The sequence below is a fragment of the Pleurodeles waltl genome, chromosome 9, assembly GCF_031143425.1.
Source record: "Pleurodeles waltl isolate 20211129_DDA chromosome 9, aPleWal1.hap1.20221129, whole genome shotgun sequence".
NCBI lineage: Eukaryota > Metazoa > Chordata > Amphibia > Caudata > Salamandridae > Pleurodeles > Pleurodeles waltl.
In genome coordinates this window covers 1,046,906,503-1,046,925,452 of record NC_090448.1, presented here as the reverse complement: position 1 = coordinate 1,046,925,452, position 18,950 = coordinate 1,046,906,503, and the positions used below count along the sequence as shown (strand labels likewise).

Sequence of the window (18,950 nt, the reverse complement as noted above, 5' to 3'; positions counted from 1 at the left end):
TCACACATATGACATGTTTGGGTACTTCTATTGTACAAAATGTTATAGCTAGCCATATTCCACAGTGAACCATGAAATATGGCAAATATTTCACAGTCTTCTGAGAAAAAACTGCATTTATCATCCTTTAGGAACCCCCAATGGTAAACTAGAGCTTAATTATTGTTGGGGCTACTAGGATTATGCACCATGAAGAACCACATTACGCAGCACATTTTCTAGCAGTAGCCATAACCACTTTAGCCAGAAACAGCATTTTCTGTGAAATCTGCACATTTTTAATACTTTCTCTGGTCCTCACCATTGTCTATTGTTTTATCAATAATCGACTCATGAGAGGTAAATCTAGTTTCACCCAGTGCCGATTGGTAGCTGCTCTTTGATGAAAACACCCTTTTCAAGTTAACGACCTAAAAATAAACAAGTAGCATAAACAAGCATTGGCAAAGCCAACATGTCTTACTTTTTTGCTCTTTTGTCTTTAGTAGAGTTTTCAGTACTGTTTTTCAGCTTAGGCAAAAAGCAAAATACCTTTTGCCATTGCTTTGCAGCATTGTCAAAAAAAGCACAATAATATGGACGCTACGGGCAGCCACGTCATTTTTTTTAACACGCATAAGTGATGATGTATGCCCACGTATGTGCCATTACACCAGTGGAACTCCATGAGCACCAGTTACTTTTGGTTTTTATTTACTGATTCAAAATGTCTATTCCACTTGGATCAGTACCATAAAAGAGTTTGCGGAATGCCACAGCAGCATGTAGTAATTTTCAGACCCTCCAATAAATAAATAAGTAGACAAATTTAATGTACTGCAAGACTAAGGGAGCAAATGAGGAGTATGTGTGGGGAAGCAGTGACTGAACAAGTGCGGGGAAACAATGGGGAGAGGGCAGGGGCTGAGGGAGCAACAGAAGCATATAGAAGCACATTTTCAACTGGTGAGCAGCCCAGAAATAAATGGCAGCTGCAGGGCACTCTACCCCCACAAAATAAATAAAATGAAAGTATTTACTATGGCGTGAGCAGTAGGGGAGCAGTGGAGGGTGAGAGAAGTGGAGAAACACGGGGACGTAAATAAATATATGGCATTAAAAATAAATGTGGCCCAATAACATATACAAATGAGCACACGTTCAAACATTTATTTCTAAAGCAAAGGGCAAATCCTAGTTTATTACCACAGTATAGCAAAAAGTGACACAATATGAGCACTTTTCACTACTTTCCAGATTGTAGATAATAATTCATTTATACAGGGAAGCAACAGATCTGTTACTTATGAGGTCTCTTCAATGAGATTTTATCATTCTGCACAAATGTAACCCATTGCATCCTAGTTTTGGTTAAATAACCTTTGTCAAAAAATGGTCACATGGTGAAATACCATGGTATAAGCCTGGTATACAGAGACTATAACATGCTATTTATTAGCATTGCTGAGGGAGTGAAGAGGCACCATGACTCACTCAAGGCTTCTCCTCCCATGGCTCAACAATGGGGATAAACATATTACACTCTGGACATCTACATATATATTACATATGTTGTTTATATGTAGATATTCTGATTGTAATGTGCTATTTATGACTATTGTTGAATACTGGGATGGGCCATGACTTAGGAGAGACAAAGTGTTAAGTGGGTCATGATCATGACTAAGTGGGAACAGGGTGGGGGAATGGTTGAATGGTCTTTGTTTCTTTCCATTAACAGCTTGCAAATGGTGATAATCTCAATAATGCTGACGTCATAAATATATTCATGTTTCAGCTCTTATTGAGCCACACTAAGCATGTAACATATGTTGTTGACGATAAATGACATTTGAATAAAATGCAATAAAGTTTGTTTGAAAAAAAAGTGGGTCATGCTGTCTCTCCCTGAATAATGACATATAATATCTCTCTATCTAGGTTTCGTGCAGATTGGTTATGTGGTATCAAAGGGGAGACAAAAACATATGTTCTTCATTTTAACTTCTAGAAATATTTGATCTTAGGTACAAATAAAAAATTTGGACGGAATGACACCATGTTTTGCAAACACTCAGGGCCTGATTACGACCTTGGCGGATGGGATACTCCGTCACAAATATGACAGATACACTGTTCTCCATATTACAAGTTCCATTAAATCCTATAGAACTTGTAAAACGGCAGGCAGGATATCCGTTATGTTTGTGATGGAATATCCCATCCGCCAAGGTCATAATCAGGCCCTCGGAGCCAAATTTCTTTGGTATGCTGAAAATCTTTTCTCTAGTTTTTACTTGAAAATGTCTGCGAATCTGGATGGGAAACAACTCACAAATTAAGGTTGTTTGCACAGTGCACAAAGCCATTATGGAAATATCTGACTGATTGCCCAGACCAGATCTTTATGCTAAATCTGCCATTCTCTGCGGACCATGGTTCTCTCGAGTGTGGTACCTAAAGGTATTTTTTTAAAATAAAATAGTGCTTTCTATTTACACAGTCCACATACATCAAAGGATGGTTTAAGACCAAAAATACCAATGCGTTATAGTGTGTCATATCAAGGTGAGAACAACACTTTAAATGACACGTTAAATGAGACTTCTCTAGGCGGCCATAGTGCTGCTGGCTCAGGCAGTTGGATAAACAAAGAAAATAATCACAGCTACATGGAGAGCAAGGACATTTTTTCCTGTGGAAGTACAACATTTCTGCTCAATCAAAACATGTACTCCTGTCCACCAACACGTGGGCAGAGCCAAAGCCCCTCTGTTTGTTACTTATGAAAGCTCTTTTTTAAGTTGATTACAGAAGGTTTCCCGTCAGCTTTGCTGTGAAGCCATACCTAAAATATATTTTTTGAACAAAGGGCTGTGCCCTGGCAGCCCCCTGGCAGCCCCCGTCCTACGTGGGATCAGGGATGTTTAATGAGATGCTCACCAGCATTGCCCTAGGGACAGGGAACCAAACTGGAGGCCATCACAGCCCATAGTTTGCTCTCTGGCTTTGCTTAAGGGTGTTGTACCACAACAGTAGGGTGGGGAGCCCTGATTTCCAGGACCCCCAAAAACTCACCCTTTTCTTGTCTGAGAGATACGGAGTTGAAATATCACCTCCTTGCAATTTTCCACCCTTCCCCAGTAGTAGGGAAGAAAAAAACTCTGCGGGTGCAACATCCCAGTCAAGTCTCCAATTGTGGCCAGGGACTGTGAAGCTAAATGGGTAAAACCTCATATTTTTAACAACCCCACCAACCTTTGTGACTGGATGGCCACTGTCATCTGCCCTGCCCATGCCCGGAGATGGAACAAAAATTACAAAATAAAACAAGCATTTGCAATGCAATGGGTCTCGCATTTGCTCGACTTAGAGCTATTAATGATGTAAAGTGCTAACTGGACTTTTATTGCCACATAAATTGAAAATGAAAAGTAATACAGTTTTACATAAGCAAGCCGATTTAAAACACCACCCCATGAGCATGAAGGAATACACAAATGGAAACAGAAGTTCCCTCGCTGTCAAACGTATCGGCCAATGTGCAACTATCCATATAACAGGGTCGATGTAATTCAAAGCGCTCGTCTACTGCCCAGCGAGATCGCGCTGCGTAGGAAATGAAAAAAAAGTAGTCGAGAAGCCATGCGGAAAACATAGAGCCTCATATGTTTTCAGTAGATGGTCGGTGCGCTCGAGGAGGGCTAAACACCGGAAAAGACATGATGTATGCATGCCTTTCACAAAGGCAAGCCCTCGAACCAACTAAACTGATGGGCGTGCGGTGGGCGTGGCTAATAGCCCACAGAGAGGAGGCTAGGGCGCTTGCGCGCTCAAACCTAAAAAGGCTCTGGATGTTCATGGCTGCCACATGGAATGAGCAGTCCCCTCGAGAAATGAAATAGGGTTCTGCATGGGGCTCCCTTTCTCCAATAGAGTGTGAGGTGGAAAGAATTAAGATGAGTCCCTGCAATACATGGGAGGAAAATGAATATGTCTCAAGTACAGAATAAAAGAAATAAAAAACAGTAATGTATGTCATGTACCTGAGGAGAAATGTCAACACTGCTGATTCCTCAAGAACATCTGATAGCCACTTGTGGTACTGCTGTTTTGCTGTTAAACACTATTATGGAGAAAAAAGCGATGGCTTTTTGCACATTACTGGTTCTGCCTATATAGTCACCTTTACATGAGTGCAGACCCACAGGAATGTCGATACGGAGTCAGTTGTGTTGTGCTGACACCACAGGCACATGTAGAAACAGCCTGTGGTACTGATCATATATTGTAAAAATATATTTTTTTATATTAAAGGTATTACAACACAGCATTCAATTATGTAAGATTTAAAATTCTGAACATAATCTCTGAAACACTTAAAAGGAACACCTTTATGATATAGGCATGAGTCAGCAAATAGATAATTAGGTTAGTGGTGTGTGCTACATAAATAATATTATATTTACAGCAAAATTAAAGCATATTCACACATTTTAATGTGTTTTGTATAGCACACTACCTGAAACATATCACTTTCAGATGCTTGCAAATATTGCAAATAAAAAAGCATATGTTCCGAATATAGAGGCTCATAGTCGATGACGAAGTCTGTACATTGTGTGCTGTGAGTGCAGCGGGACTGGACGCAGGGTGTGGTTGAAGGGTATGCACCGCAGCCTCTAGTGGCAAGGGCACACGGTGTGGCTGAATGTTTTGCAGCACAACTTCTAGTGGCAGGGGCACAAGGTGTGGCTAAAGGTATTTGCATACAGCCTCTACTGACATGGACACAGGGTGTGGTTGAAGGTTATGCACCGCAGCCTCTAGTGGCTGGGGCACAGGGTGTGGTTGAAGGTTATGCACCGCAGCCTCTAGTGGCTGGGGCACAGGGTGTGGTTGAAGGTTATGCACTGCAGCCTCTACTGCCAGGGGCACAGGGTGTGGTTGAAGGTTATGCACTGCAGCCTCTACTGGCAGGGGCACACTTGTGGCTGAATGTTTTGCACACAGCCTCTACTGGCAGGGGCAGAGGGTGTGGCTAAAGGTATTGCTTGCAGCCTCTTCTGATAGGGACACAGGGTGTGGTTGAAGGTTATGCACCGCAGCCTCTAGTGGCAGGGGCACAGGGTGTGGTTGAAGGTTATGCACCGCAGCCTCTAGTGGCAGGGGCATAGGGTGTGGTTGAAGGTTTATGCACCCCAGCTTCTAGTGGCAGGGGCACAGGGTGTGGTTGAAGGTGATGCAGCACAGCCTCTACTGGCAGGGGCACAGGGTGTGTGCTGAAGGTTATGCACACAGTCTGTAGTGCCAAGGTCACAGGGTGTGGTTGAAAATATGCGATCTGCCATGGGCAGAATCAACAGTCAAAGTATTTGCCCAATCTGTTCTTTGGGTTTCAGAAATGGGCAGAAGGTGAGCCTAAAAATCACTGGGCACAGCTTTGTCTGATCTTGTTGGGCTCCCTGGGTAGGGGTGGGAGGAAGCAGAGAATGGTAATGGTTGAAAAGTTCACCCTGCTCTAAATGTCTGCTTGGCATAGCTGTAGGTTGTGACCCCCAGGTACTATAGCCATGGGGACTGTGTACAGGGCATTGCAAAAGGCCACGCCCGACCCCCTGTAGATGCTAGTATGGTATAAGCCATAATCTATTAAAGCACCAAAGTTCTTTTCTCCAGATGACATATAAAGTACATATTGTAAGTCTATATTGTAGTGTTACACTCTAGTAGTACTCACCTTCAGCCGGTGATTTTATGCACTGCTGGAAACATTGTGCGAACCGCCTGATGATTAACTATTTGAAAATGTCCCCCAGGGTAATACTTTTGTACTTTAAAATTTCAGCCTTAGGCACATCTCCACATTACGAGGGAATATCTACATTTGCTGAGGTATCCACCCACGAAGAAAGGCATGTATGTGGTCTACTGAAAGAAACATTATAAAACACACTCTAACTTTCAAGTACACCTCGAAGATTAGTTGAGGTCTGCCTACTCTGTAATTCTTGTAGTTTCTAACTACGGTCTGATGGACTGGAGAAAATAATGTATGCCCATTTTTTTATAGAAAACCCCAAAGCAGAAACAGAAAAATATTAATTCCAGAAAATTTGAAAAATGTCATTTGGAGTCAATTGCGTTCAACTTTTGGTCTTGGATTAGGCTGAGACTGCCCCTCGAATAGTTTTTTCTTTTCTTTTTTTAAAAGTCCTGCACTGAACAAAACATGAATAACATCTGATCTGATGAAAACTCAATGATGAGCCGGGGGAATATTTCAATACATATTCCTTTCTAAATAGGTCTTTCAAAGAAACGACTGCCATGTCACACGCATGCCACAATCACTGTTCATCCTTAAAGACACTTCAAGTGAGTCTGCCTCCAGAATCAGAACAATCAAATGTTGATTTCTATTCTGGGTTTTCCATTGTAATGTCGGGACATACTCCTAGAGTGAAGGAAGCAAGACACTAGGAGGGGGTGAAGAGTAAATGACCCCATGTTCTAGGAGTTACATTGGTACGCAATGGAGGTGACATCTTCACCAAAATAAATACGCTTGCTCTGTCCTGGGGCTAGATAACTCATTACAGCAAACTAGTGTACACAGTGGTATTTGTGCCCTGTGTGCCACTTCTACAGCTGCGGAAACAGTGACACATAAATGGCGAAGAGGATGGCAGTCTCGGCTTGAGAGGCCACTGGTGCAGCTCCGCTTCACCTGGCTGCAGACAGACATTGGCTAAAGGTGCGGTTTCCCCAGCTAGATAATTCAGTAGAAAGTGCAATAAGGAGCTGCATACTGGGCCAAGTCACTGGACATCCTGATCCTCCAACACCCATTGACACAGAAGAGGGGTCACAGCACTCATGGGAGGGTGTCATTCTAGACTTTGGGTGTTTGCCTGGTGGCTGGTGCATGATGGTTACCAGAGATGACTATTCGAAGTATCCTGAGATTGAAATAGTGTCCATAACAGCATTCACTGAGATCCTGCCCAAACTGGAGAAAATCATGGTCAACCCTAGCAAATTAAAAGATCTACGAAATGACAATGGATCTCCAATCCGGGATCATGGTAGAGCACTTGAAGCCAACAGGGAAGGTGAAAGCTTTATGCGGACCATGAACAAAATAATAAAGATCGCCTCACCATGATCAGCAATCATAAGGGTGGGCATATATTTCTTCCTGAGGGAGTATTGCCAGGCTCCCCAAACTATGACTGGGCTGGCCCGAGTCACATTTGCATTGGGTGAATGATTCAAGACTCCCGCACAACCCCTCCTGGATGCTTGGAGTAATGAACCAACACAGAGCGTTCCAGCGACGGCAAAACTCTAACAGCTGGTGCAGCGCTCAGAGGCTGACACAACCGTCGAACATACAAGCAGGAGACATTGCTTTTGTCAAGGATCACTACCTGGGCAGTAAATTCAGAATGATGTTTGAACCCCAGGTGTGTAGGGTATGAAAGTGTGATGGGTTTACCTGACAAACAAGATGAGTCAAAGATTGTTTACGGTTATGACGCAGGATTCAGAACTGCTCCTGATCTGGATGGGATGTCACAGGTCTCTGATAGGTTTGCACCATGAGGTCCGAGTCATCTGTCAACCAGGGTGGATCTACTCAGACGCAGCCCGAAATCAGTGGTCCTGCTACAATTTGAGAGGCAATCCGGCATCTTCTGGCTGCCTCTGAGACTATGAAGGAGGGGTGATAGCCGGGAGTTGTTTTATGATGAAGATTGCAACTTGTCCTTAGTTGGGGAGGAATGCACTGTCAGGGATCTCACGGCCAAGAGTGAAAAGATTGAAAGGAGGCAAGCCAGGATGAAGAGGGCGTTGGAAAGACTGTCCCGTGTTCTAGCGGTTACATTGGTCCAGACTTTGGTACAGACGGGAAGTGACATCTGCACCAAACAAAAAAATATAGACCCTATCTGTTCCGAGGAAAGGTCAGGTCAAGTTGTTTCAGAAACTGGCAGTGTTTTGGAGTTGAGCCAAATGCTGAATAAAAATGTTGTACTGGTGATCTAGTTATTTGCTCAGTGATAGAAGGATAATTAGAAAACTATTTGCATAAATGAGCTCTTTATGTATTGAGACACCATTTCTTATCTGGCCATATGTCACAAACTGAGCACTAGGGGCCATATGTACAAACACATTTTCCGATAGACACAGAATGGGTAAAACCCTTTGGTACATCTGGCCCTAGATGCACTAATTTAAAACAGATGCCTGACAGTTTTTAGTTGACTCGTATTCAATAGCTGAAGAGCTGGAAAAGTGCTTTTTACCAACCCACCTTAGAGAGTGGTAAATAGTTGCTTGCCATGGGTAGTTTAAAATCTTGTGATGCACTGGCTCAAAATGTAGCAGTCTTTATTTGCTTCTCTAAAGTAAATGGCAGATCATAACACAACAGTATACACAAAGCAAAAGAAAAGCACAATTAGAACACATCACATCATAGAGCACAGCACACAAAACAGTCAAAACGTGAGCACAACAACCACAGTACCACACACCAACATCGTATTGCAGTAATGCAGCACTAAAGCATGACAGCACAAAAAGACATCGCATCACCACCATAACAAAATGCCACACAACAAATATGCAGGAACATTTTTTTTAAACTTTATTTTTTCAAACATAGCACATTACAATATTTACTGTTCCAGGAGCAAATATATATGACTTTGATGCATGAAATAATAAAAATAGAAATATTATCCAATCTTGGACAGTGCCAGTGTTTTAAAACTGTTCATCTCCCATTGGTTGACCGTTTATTGGAGGACAGTGCTTGTCCCATCCGTGGAGCACTTTGAGACACTCCGCACAGTGTAGCTATATATCCTCCCTGTCATCTCAGGGGCCCTTTCGGCAAGATAGCACCTCAGCAGTCCCTATATGTTCCAGGGTTGTGACATTTTGGGCAGAAATATGCACTACAGCTCCAAGTTCGCATTATAGGATGCCACATCACTGAGCAGTTTATCCACTGAAGTGGGCACACCCCTTCTTCACGACATTGTTGCATGTTAGGCTAACAAGTTTCCTACTATGCTCTGGTACCATTTTAACAAAGCCCGATAGGCAGTGTCAAGCCAACAAGTTCATTTAATGTATAAAACCGTCTGCTCCAATAGTCTGCAAATGGGTAACATTCCTATTTCAGATTAATAAAATCTGCTGCGGGACTTGCATTGTCGTTCCCCCAACATATTCATGCATTTTGACAGGAGTAATCAATCAATCAATCAATCAGAAAAATTTATAGAGCGCGCTACTCACCTGTGAGGGTCTCAAGGCGCTAGTGGGGGGGGCAGAGGGGGGTTACTGTTCGAACAGCCATGTCTTGAGGTTTTTTCTGACGATTAGGAGGTCTTTGGTTTTGCGGAGGTTGGTGGGGAGGGAGTTCCAGGTAGTGGGGGCGAGGTAGGAGAAGGCCCTGCCTCCTGTGGTTGTTCGATGGATGCGGGGGACTGTAGCTAGTGCAAGGTCGGCTGATCAGAGGTTGCGGTGGGAGTGTGGAAATTCACTCTTTCGTTGAGGTAGGTCAGGCCGGTGTTGTGGAGGGATTTGTGTACGTAGATAAGTATCTTGAAAGTGATTCTCTTGTCTATGGGGAGCCAGTGAAGAGATTCGAGGTGTGGTGAGATTCGTTCGTGGCAGGGGAGGCCAAGGACGAGGCATGCGGCTGTGTTCTGGATTCTCTGGAGTTTGCGTTTGAGTTTGAGTGTGGTGCCGGCATAGAGGGCGTTACCGTAGTCAAGTCTGCTGCTGATGAGTGCATGGGTGACTGTCTTCCTGGTCTCTGGGGGAATCCATTTGAAGGATTTTTTTAGAGTGCGGAGTGTGTGGGCCGGTGTTGTGGAGGTATTTGTGTACGTAGATGAGGATCTTAAAAGTGATTCTCTTGTCTATGGGGAGCCAGTGAAGAGATTCGAGGTGTGGTGAGATTCGTTTGTGGCAGGGGAGGCCAAGGACGAGGCATGCGGCTGTGTTCTGGATTCTCTGGAGTTTGCGTTTGAGTTTGAGTGTGGTGCCGGCGTAGAGGGCATTACCGTAGTCAAGTCTGCTGCTGATGAGTGCATGGGTTACTGTCTTCCTGGTCTCTGGGGGAATCCATTTGAAGGATTTTTTTAGAGTGCGGAGTGTGTGGAAGCAGGAGGAGATTAGTGCATTGATTTGTTGTGTCATGGAGAGGGAGGGGTCCAGGATGATGCCGAGGTTGCGTGCGTGGTTTGCGGGGGTGGGTGCGGGTCCTAGGGTGGTGGGCCACCAGGAGTCGTCCCATATGGTTTTGTTGGGGCTGAAGATGATGATCTCGGTTTTGTTGGAGTTAAGCTTGAGGTGGTTAGTTGTCATCCAGTTGGCAGTGTCGAGGAGAGCAGCGTGTAGGTTGGTTTTGGCGGTGGTGTGGTTGCGGGTTAGGTAGAGGATAAGTTGGGTGTCATCTGCATAGGAGAGGATAGTGATTCCGTGTGGTCGGAGGATGTTGGCAAGGGGGATCATGTAAATGTTGAAGAGTGTGGGGCTGAGGGAGGACCCTTGGGGGATTCCGCAGATGATCTTGGTAGCGGTGGAGTGGAAAGGTGGAAGGCGGACTCTCTGGGTCCGGTCGGTGAGGAAGGAGGTGAGCCAGTCTAAGGCTTTGTGGCGAATTCCTATGTTGTGGAGGCGTGTGTGGAGTGTGTGGTGGCAGACAGTGTCAAAGGGTGCGGAGAGGTCTAGGAGGATGAGTGTGACGGTCTCGCCTTTATCGACTTTAGTCCTGATGTCGTCAGTACATGCGATGAGGGCGGTTTCCGTGCTGTGGTTCTTGCGGAACCCGGATTGTGAGGGGTCAAGAGTGTTGTTTTCTTTGAGGAAGTGGGATAGGCGGGCGTTGACTAGTTTCTCGGCAACCTTGGCGGGGAAAGGGAGAAGGGAGATGGGGCGATAGCTGGAGAGGATCTCCGGGTCGGCTTTGTTTTTTTTTAGGAGAGCAGTGATTTCCGCATGCTCCCAGGGGTCTGGGTAGGTGGCGGAGTTGAAAGAGGAGTTGATAATGTTGCGGAGTATGGGGGCGATGGTTGGGCTGGCTTTGTTGTAGATGCGACGTGGACAGGGGTCGGAGGGAAATCCGGAGTTGATGGAGTTCATGGTTTTTTTCGGTTTGTTCGTGTGTGATGGGGGTCCAGGTGGTGAGTGTGGTGGGGGGGTCGTGAGTGGGGGTTGAGTTGGGTGAGTGAGGTGTGTGTGTGTGTGTGTGTGTGTGGTATGAAGCTGTTGTGGATGTCCAGGATTTTGTTGTGGAAGTGGCTGGAGAGGGCATCACATAGGGGCTGTGTGTGTGGGGGGTCTATGTTGCTGGCTTGGGTTTGGCTAGCTCTTTAATGATGGTGAAGAGTTCTTTGCTGTTTTGAGAGTTATTGTCAAGGCGTGTCTTGTAGAGATCGGTGAGGTGGTGGCTTTGAGGGTGGAGAAGTTGGTTGTAGAGGGTTCATGTCGCCAAATTTTCTCCGCTTGGTGGCATTTGCGCTAGGAGTCTTGGAGTTCTGGGGTGAACCATGGGGCATTCTTGATGTTGCAGGTGGTGATGTGTTTTCTGAGGAGGGCTAGTGTGTCTGCGCAGGTAGTGATCCATTTAGAGAGGTTGTGTGCTCCTGTGTTGGGGTCGTTGGTGTGGGGGGAAGTTGTGAGCCAGTTGGGAGTTCAGATGTTCTGTGGGGATCTTGTCCCACATGCGGTAGGGTGTGGTGTGTTGATGGTGGTGTGTGGGGGGGGTTAGGTGAAGGAGAAGTGGACGCAGTGGTGGTCAGTCCAGAGGAGTTCGGTGGTGTGAGTGTAGGCTATGTGTTGGCTTGAGGTGAAAATTGCGTTGAGCGTGTGTCCTGCTGAGTGGGTGGGTGCGGTGACCAGCTGTTTGAGTCCGAGGTTGGTGAGGTTGTCTATGAGGGAGGTAGAGTTGTGGTCTTGAAGGTTCTCCAAGTGAAAGTTGAAATCACCGGGGAGGATGTAGTCTGTGGAGGTGAGGGCGTGCGACCTGATGGTGTCGGCGATGGTGTCGCAGAAGACGGGACGTGGTCCTGGTGGTCTGTAGATTAGTGTACCTCTGAGGGTGGATTTATTGTTAATGTGGATTAGGAAGTGCATGTGTTCTGTGTTGTCGATAGTGTCTTGGGAGCTGGTGGTGACTTTGATGGTGTCCCTGTGTAGGATGACGATGCCACCACCTGGCCTGTTGAAGCGGTCTTTGCATTGGAGTTTGTATCCCTTGGGGGTGGCGATGGCTATTTCGGGTTCCAAGGAGGGGTTGGTCCAGGTTTCCGTGAGGAAGGCGATGTCAGGTGAGTGTGATGAGGTCCCAGAGTTCTATGACATGTTTGTGAAGGGAGCGGGTGTTGAGGAGCAGGCAGTTGAGGTGGTTGTGGTGGGTGGGGTTGGTGTGGTGCATGAGGGTGTTGTTGCGGGGTGTGTTCTGGTTGTGGGGTGGTGTGCTGTGGGGCTGGTTGGTGGGGTTGGGGAGAGCAGGTGTGTATTGCGTTGGGGGTGTTGTGTTTGTTGTCGGGGGGTCACTATGGTTGGTGTGTGGTGTGAGGGATGAGGAGCAGGAGAAATGACAGGTGTGGCAGGTGAAGGGGCCATGAGTGTGTGTGGGGCTGGAGAGGGTGCAGGTGGGGCGAGGGCCTGGGTTGAGTGAGTGGAGGGGGAGGGGGGAGTAGATTTGTCTGAGGGGGCCAGGGGGACTGGTGCTGGGTGCGGTCTTGGCACGGACGGGCGCAGGCGGGCATGCCTTTGGCGCGCCTTCAACGCGCCAGCCGGGCTTCTGCCATAAATGGGTGGGAGGGAGGGAGTGGCAGCTGGGAGGAGGGAGGTCTGGGCGTGGTTGCGGGTTAGGTAGAGGATAAGTTGGGTGTCATCTGCATAGGAGAGGATAGTGATTCCGTGTGGTCGGAGGATGTTGGCAAGGGGGATCATGTAAATGTTGAAGAGTGTGGGGCTGAGGGAGGACCCTTGGGGGATTCCGCAGATGATCTTGGTAGCGGTGGAGTGGAAAGGTGGAAGGCGGACTCTCTGGGTCCGGTCGGTGAGGAAGGAGGTGAGCCAGTCTAAGGCTTTGTTGCGAATTCCTATGTTGTGGAGGCGTGTGTGGAGTGTGTGGTGGCAGACAGTGTCAAAGGGTGCGGAGAGGTCTAGGAGGATGAGTGTGACGGTCTCGCCTTTATCGACTTTAGTCCTGATGTCGTCAGTACATGCGATGAGGGCGGTTTCCGTGCTGTGGTTCTTGCGGAACCCGGATTGTGAGGGGTCAAGAGTGTTGTTTTCTTTGAGGAAGTGGGATAGGCGGGCGTTGACTAGTTTCTCGGCAACCTTGGCGGGGAAAGGGAGAAGGGAGATGGGGCGATAGCTGGAGAGGATCTCCGGGTCGGCTTTGTTTTTTTTTAGGAGAGCAGTGATTTCCGCATGCTCCCAGGGGTCTGGGTAGGTGGCGGAGTTGAAAGAGGAGTTGATAATGTTGCGGAGTATGGGGGCGATGGTTGGGCTGGCTTTGTTGTAGATGCGACGTGGACAGGGGTCGGAGGGAAATCCGGAGTTGATGGAGTTCATGGTTTTTTTCGGTTTGTTCGTGTGTGATGGGGGTCCAGGTGGTGAGTGTGGTGGGGGGGTCGTGAGTGGGGGTTGAGTTGGGTGAGTGAGGTGTGTGTGTGTGTGTGTGTGTGTGGTATGAAGCTGTTGTGGATGTCCAGGATTTTGTTGTGGAAGTGGCTGGAGAGGGCATCACATAGGGGCTGTGTGTGTGGGGGGTCTATGTTGCTGGCTTGGGTTTGGCTAGCTCTTTAATGATGGTGAAGAGTTCTTTGCTGTTTTGAGAGTTATTGTCAAGGCGTGTCTTGTAGAGATCGGTGAGGTGGTGGCTTTGAGGGTGGAGAAGTTGGTTGTAGAGGGTTCATGTCGCCAAATTTTCTCCGCTTGGTGGCATTTGCGCTAGGAGTCTTGGAGTTCTGGGGTGAACCATGGGGCATTCTTGATGTTGCAGGTGGTGATGTGTTTTCTGAGGAGGGCTAGTGTGTCTGCGCAGGTAGTGATCCATTTAGAGAGGTTGTGTGCTCCTGTGTTGGGGTCGTTGGTGTGGGGGGAAGTTGTGAGCCAGTTGGGAGTTCAGATGTTCTGTGGGGATCTTGTCCCACATGCGGTAGGGTGTGGTGTGTTGATGGTGGTGTGTGGGGGGGGTTAGGTGAAGGAGAAGTGGACGCAGTGGTGGTCAGTCCAGAGGAGTTCGGTGGTGTGAGTGTAGGCTATGTGTTGGCTTGAGGTGAAAATTGCGTTGAGCGTGTGTCCTGCTGAGTGGGTGGGTGCGGTGACCAGCTGTTTGAGTCCGAGGTTGGTGAGGTTGTCTATGAGGGAGGTAGAGTTGTGGTCTTGAAGGTTCTCCAAGTGAAAGTTGAAATCACCGGGGAGGATGTAGTCTGTGGAGGTGAGGGCGTGCGACCTGATGGTGTCGGCGATGGTGTCGCAGAAGACGGGACGTGGTCCTGGTGGTCTGTAGATTAGTGTACCTCTGAGGGTGGATTTATTGTTAATGTGGATTAGGAAGTGCATGTGTTCTGTGTTGTCGATAGTGTCTTGGGAGCTGGTGGTGACTTTGATGGTGTCCCTGTGTAGGATGACGATGCCACCACCTGGCCTGTTGAAGCGGTCTTTGCATTGGAGTTTGTATCCCTTGGGGGTGGCGATGGCTATTTCGGGTTCCAAGGAGGGGTTGGTCCAGGTTTCCGTGAGGAAGGCGATGTCAGGTGAGTGTGATGAGGTCCCAGAGTTCTATGACATGTTTGTGAAGGGAGCGGGTGTTGAGGAGCAGGCAGTTGAGGTGGTTGTGGTGGGTGGGGTTGGTGTGGTGCATGAGGGTGTTGTTGCGGGGTGTGTTCTGGTTGTGGGGTGGTGTGCTGTGGGGCTGGTTGGTGGGGTTGGGGAGAGCAGGTGTGTATTGCGTTGGGGGTGTTGTGTTTGTTGTCGAGGGGTCACTATGGTTGGTGTGTGGTGTGAGGGATGAGGAGCAGGAGAAATGACAGGTGTGGCAGGTGAAGGGGCCATGAGTGTGTGTGGGGCTGGAGAGGGTGCAGGTGGGGCGAGGGCCTGGGTTGAGTGAGTGGAGGGTGAGGGGGGAGTAGATTTGTCTGAGGGGGCCAGGGGGACTGGTGCTGGGTGCGGTCTTGGCACGGACGGGCGCAGGCGGGCATGCCTTTGGCGCGCCTTCAACGCGCCAGCGGCGCGTCTGCCATAAATGGGTGGGAGGGAGGGAGTGGCAGCTGGGAGGAGGGAGGTCTGGGCGAATGGGAAGGCTGGGGGGGTGGGGCCGCTGGGATTAGCAGCGGCAGGAAAAAACAAATGAAAAGTGGACGGTGAGGAGGTGGGGAGGTGGGAGGAGCTGCGGGACGCAGCGGCAGGGGAAAAGGAAGAACAAATGGAAAGTGGACGGTGAGGTGGTGGGGGAGGTGGGAGGGACCGCGGGGACGCAGGGGCATGGGAAAAGGGAGAACAAATGCAAAGTGGACGGTGAGGAGGTGGGGGAAGGGGCCGCGGGGACGCATCGGCAAGGGAAAAGGGAGAACAAATGTAAAGTGGATGGTGAGGAGGTGGGGGAGGCAGGAGGGGCCGCGGGGACGCAGCGGCAGGGGCTATGGATGGAAAGGAGGACGGATGGAGAAGGAGGCGGCGCGGGGCGGCGGCACGAGGAGTGGCCTAAACCTAAAGTTGATGCAGGAATTTATAATGTACTTCTCCAGTGTCTGGACAGCAATGTTCCCCATGTGCATCCATTAGTTGCACCCCTAAATCTCTCAACCAGTTATCTGTGGAATGGCTGCCCACCTTTGGTATATCCCTCATGATTATGACAAATATTACAGTAATTGTTTCGCCAATCCCCTGGTTTCTGGAAATATGAGGGGAAAGCCGCCCTCCACTGGCTCCTTAAGCTTGAGGTAGAGACACACTGCCAGGAGTGTGGAGTGGCCCCTCCTAAGCAACTACTCATCGAGAGTGATAAACTGTCCCCCCACATAAAGTTCTCACAGTGTGAGTAACTGCCTATCCTATAAGTTCTGTACCATTAGTGGTTCGCAGGTGATGGCTTTTGTATCCGTTTTATATCCGTTTTATATGTGTAGACTTCACAGTGTCTATGTCGGAGATCCAAGCTACTTGCACCCACACCCATACTGTACAGTTTACCACATGTATATCAGATCGTGGCTGCGTCGGAGTCTTTAAAATAACACTAGTGAGCCTGTGTGGTTCAGACAACCCCAGTTCTGTATCCCAGTGCAGTACCTGTCTACTATTATGAAACCAGTGTATGGGGAACTGTGCCTTTATTGCCTAATATTGTAGGAAACCTCAAAATATGGTGCAGAAAAACATATCCATTCAGATGGCCTCTGTAGCAATTTCCAACTGCCTCGCCAAGCTAGTTTGATAAGTGACAACTGCAATCGGTTGAAAAATCCCCAGGGTAGTGGTATCAGAATGTTTTGAAACGAATAAGGTAGCTGTGGGACTATCACCATTTTGATAAGGTCAACAAAACCTTCTAGTGTTATTGTCAATTTAATCCATTTGTCAATATTGGTCTTTATCTTGTCCATACATTTACCCAGGTCTCCCTCGGGATCACCACCAGATTGCTATGGATCAGTATGCCAAGAATGAACAAGCATTTTTATCACACATTACCACCTCAAGAACTCTGTTTCATTATACATTCATAGAAGGTGTTCGGAGCAAGCACCTTACCTTGGTTTTGTTAGTGATCTAAATGAATACCATTCTTTTGACTGTAGTTGCTTTATAGATGATATAGTATGTTTATGTGTTTATTGTATTTTTCTTAAACTTGTGTTTTTCAGCTTTGTTTCAGGATTAATATTTATAACGCCCTAGTCTTTGAGCAGTTCCAGGCTCCATATCTTTCAGAGAGTGAAGATTCATATTTAATGTTTTAACATCTGCTTATTAGCATTTTGATGACAGGCAAAATTACAGGTCTGATTTAAATTGCAGGGACTTGGCAAAGCGCGCCCTCTTGAATAAGAAACATGATGGGTTTAAGAAGCACTTGAATTCTAGTTTTAAAATATATGTTTCAGTAACTTACTAAGCAATAATGCAGAATGGAAGGGTGAATATTATGTAAATCCAGCCTAAAACACCCAAAATTTCTGATTCTGAGATCACTCTTCCTCCTTCAGGTGGCAACGGTGTGATGCTCGGAGGACTACAAAGCTCACTTCATGTGCAGGGCATCTTTGTACCCTCCTGGTCCATGGACGGCCGCCACGGTGGGAGTGACAATCATTGTTTTTGATTTGTTTAAGTCCAATAAAACGTACGAACTAAAACCTACATATATGTCTACACGACCGTCATCAGTTAACATCTAGGATTACTGGGGCCAGTTACTGGGACCTTTGTTCAGTGGTTTAACATTTCACAGCTGGCAACCGAAGGTTTTAGTTTTCTCCGTGAAAAAACATAAAGGAATCATTGTTTAAAAGACAAGCATCACGGTCATCAAAACGAAGTCACGGAAATTTCGTTCCAGAGATTCAAAGGATAGAAAAAATCAAATTCAAAATTGTGCTGTAAGATTATTTTCAATTGGCCTGTTAAATTGTGATTTGAATCACAGTTAAAAGCACTGCAATGTTTATCGCACCTGATAAAAAATTGCACCCATCATTAAATTTCAGCAGGACAAATACTTGCCAGAAATGAACAATGGGAAAAGGCCGTGGCCCGTATTTATACTCCGTTTGCGCCGAATTAGCGTCGTTTTTTTCGACGCAAATTCGGCGCAAAACTAACGCCATATTTATACTTTGGCGTTAGACGCGTCTAGCGCCAAAGTATGGGCAAATAGCGTCATTTTTTTGCGTGAACGCCTTCCTTGCGTTAATGAGATGCAAGGAAGGCGTTCCCGTCTAAAAAAATGACGGCGACGCAAATGCGTCGTATTTATACTCCCGGGCAAAATTCACGCCCGGGAGGTGGCGGGTCAAAAAACCCCGCATTTGCGCCACTATTTAACGCCTGGGTCAGGGTAGGCGTTAAGGGGCCTGTGGGCTCAAAATGAGCCCACAGGTGCCCTCCCCTGCCCCCAGGGACCCCCCCTGCCACCCCTGCCCACCCCAGGAGGACACCCAAGGATGGAGGGACCCACCCCAGGGACATTCAGGTAAGTTCAGGTAAGTATAATTTTTTATATTTTTTAATTTTTTTTGGGTGGCATATGGGGGCCTTATTTGTGCCCCCCTACATGCCACTATGCCCAATGACCATGCCCAGGGGACATAAGTCCCCTGGGCATGGCCATTGGGCAAGGGGGCATGACTCCTGTCTTTACTAAGACAGGAGTCATTTAAATGGCGTCTGGGCGTCGAAAATAATGGCGCAAATCGGGTTGAGGCGATTTTTTTGCCTCAACCTGACTTGCCCCATTTTAAGACGCCCTAACGCCATTTTCCCCCTACGCCGGCGCTGCCTGGTCTACGTGGTTTTTTTCCACGCACACCAGGCAGCGCCGGTCTGCTAGCGCCGGCTAACGCCATTCCATAAATACGGCGCCCGCATGGCGCTTCAGAATGGCGTTAGACGGCGCTAAATTTTTTGACGCTAAACTGCGTTAGCGCAGTTTAGCATCAAAAAGTATAAATATGGGCCCTAATATTTACCAAGGCAAGTGAATTTTGGAACAGTAAGCACCAAAAGCAATATTCCATTCTCCAAAAATGTAGAATATAGATATCAAAATGGCAGAATACACCAGCAGCCATCACAATTGTATGGAGAAGGGAGATAATATCTCGAAGAAGTACACAAGGGGCATAGCTGAGAATTTACCTTCTCCAGGAGGAAACCTGATGCTTTCATCAGACGTGATACAGACCTCTCATTTCCTT

The 18,950-nt window shown here is 47.3% G+C and overlaps 1 protein-coding gene across 7 annotated transcripts in view; it reads left to right on the top strand.

Moving 5' to 3' along the window:
• The window catches only part of GNG2 (G protein subunit gamma 2), a 237,304-nt gene that overhangs the window by 103,203 nt on the left and 115,151 nt on the right, over positions 1 to 18,950 (top strand). The gene's annotated exons all lie outside the window — the stretch shown is intronic.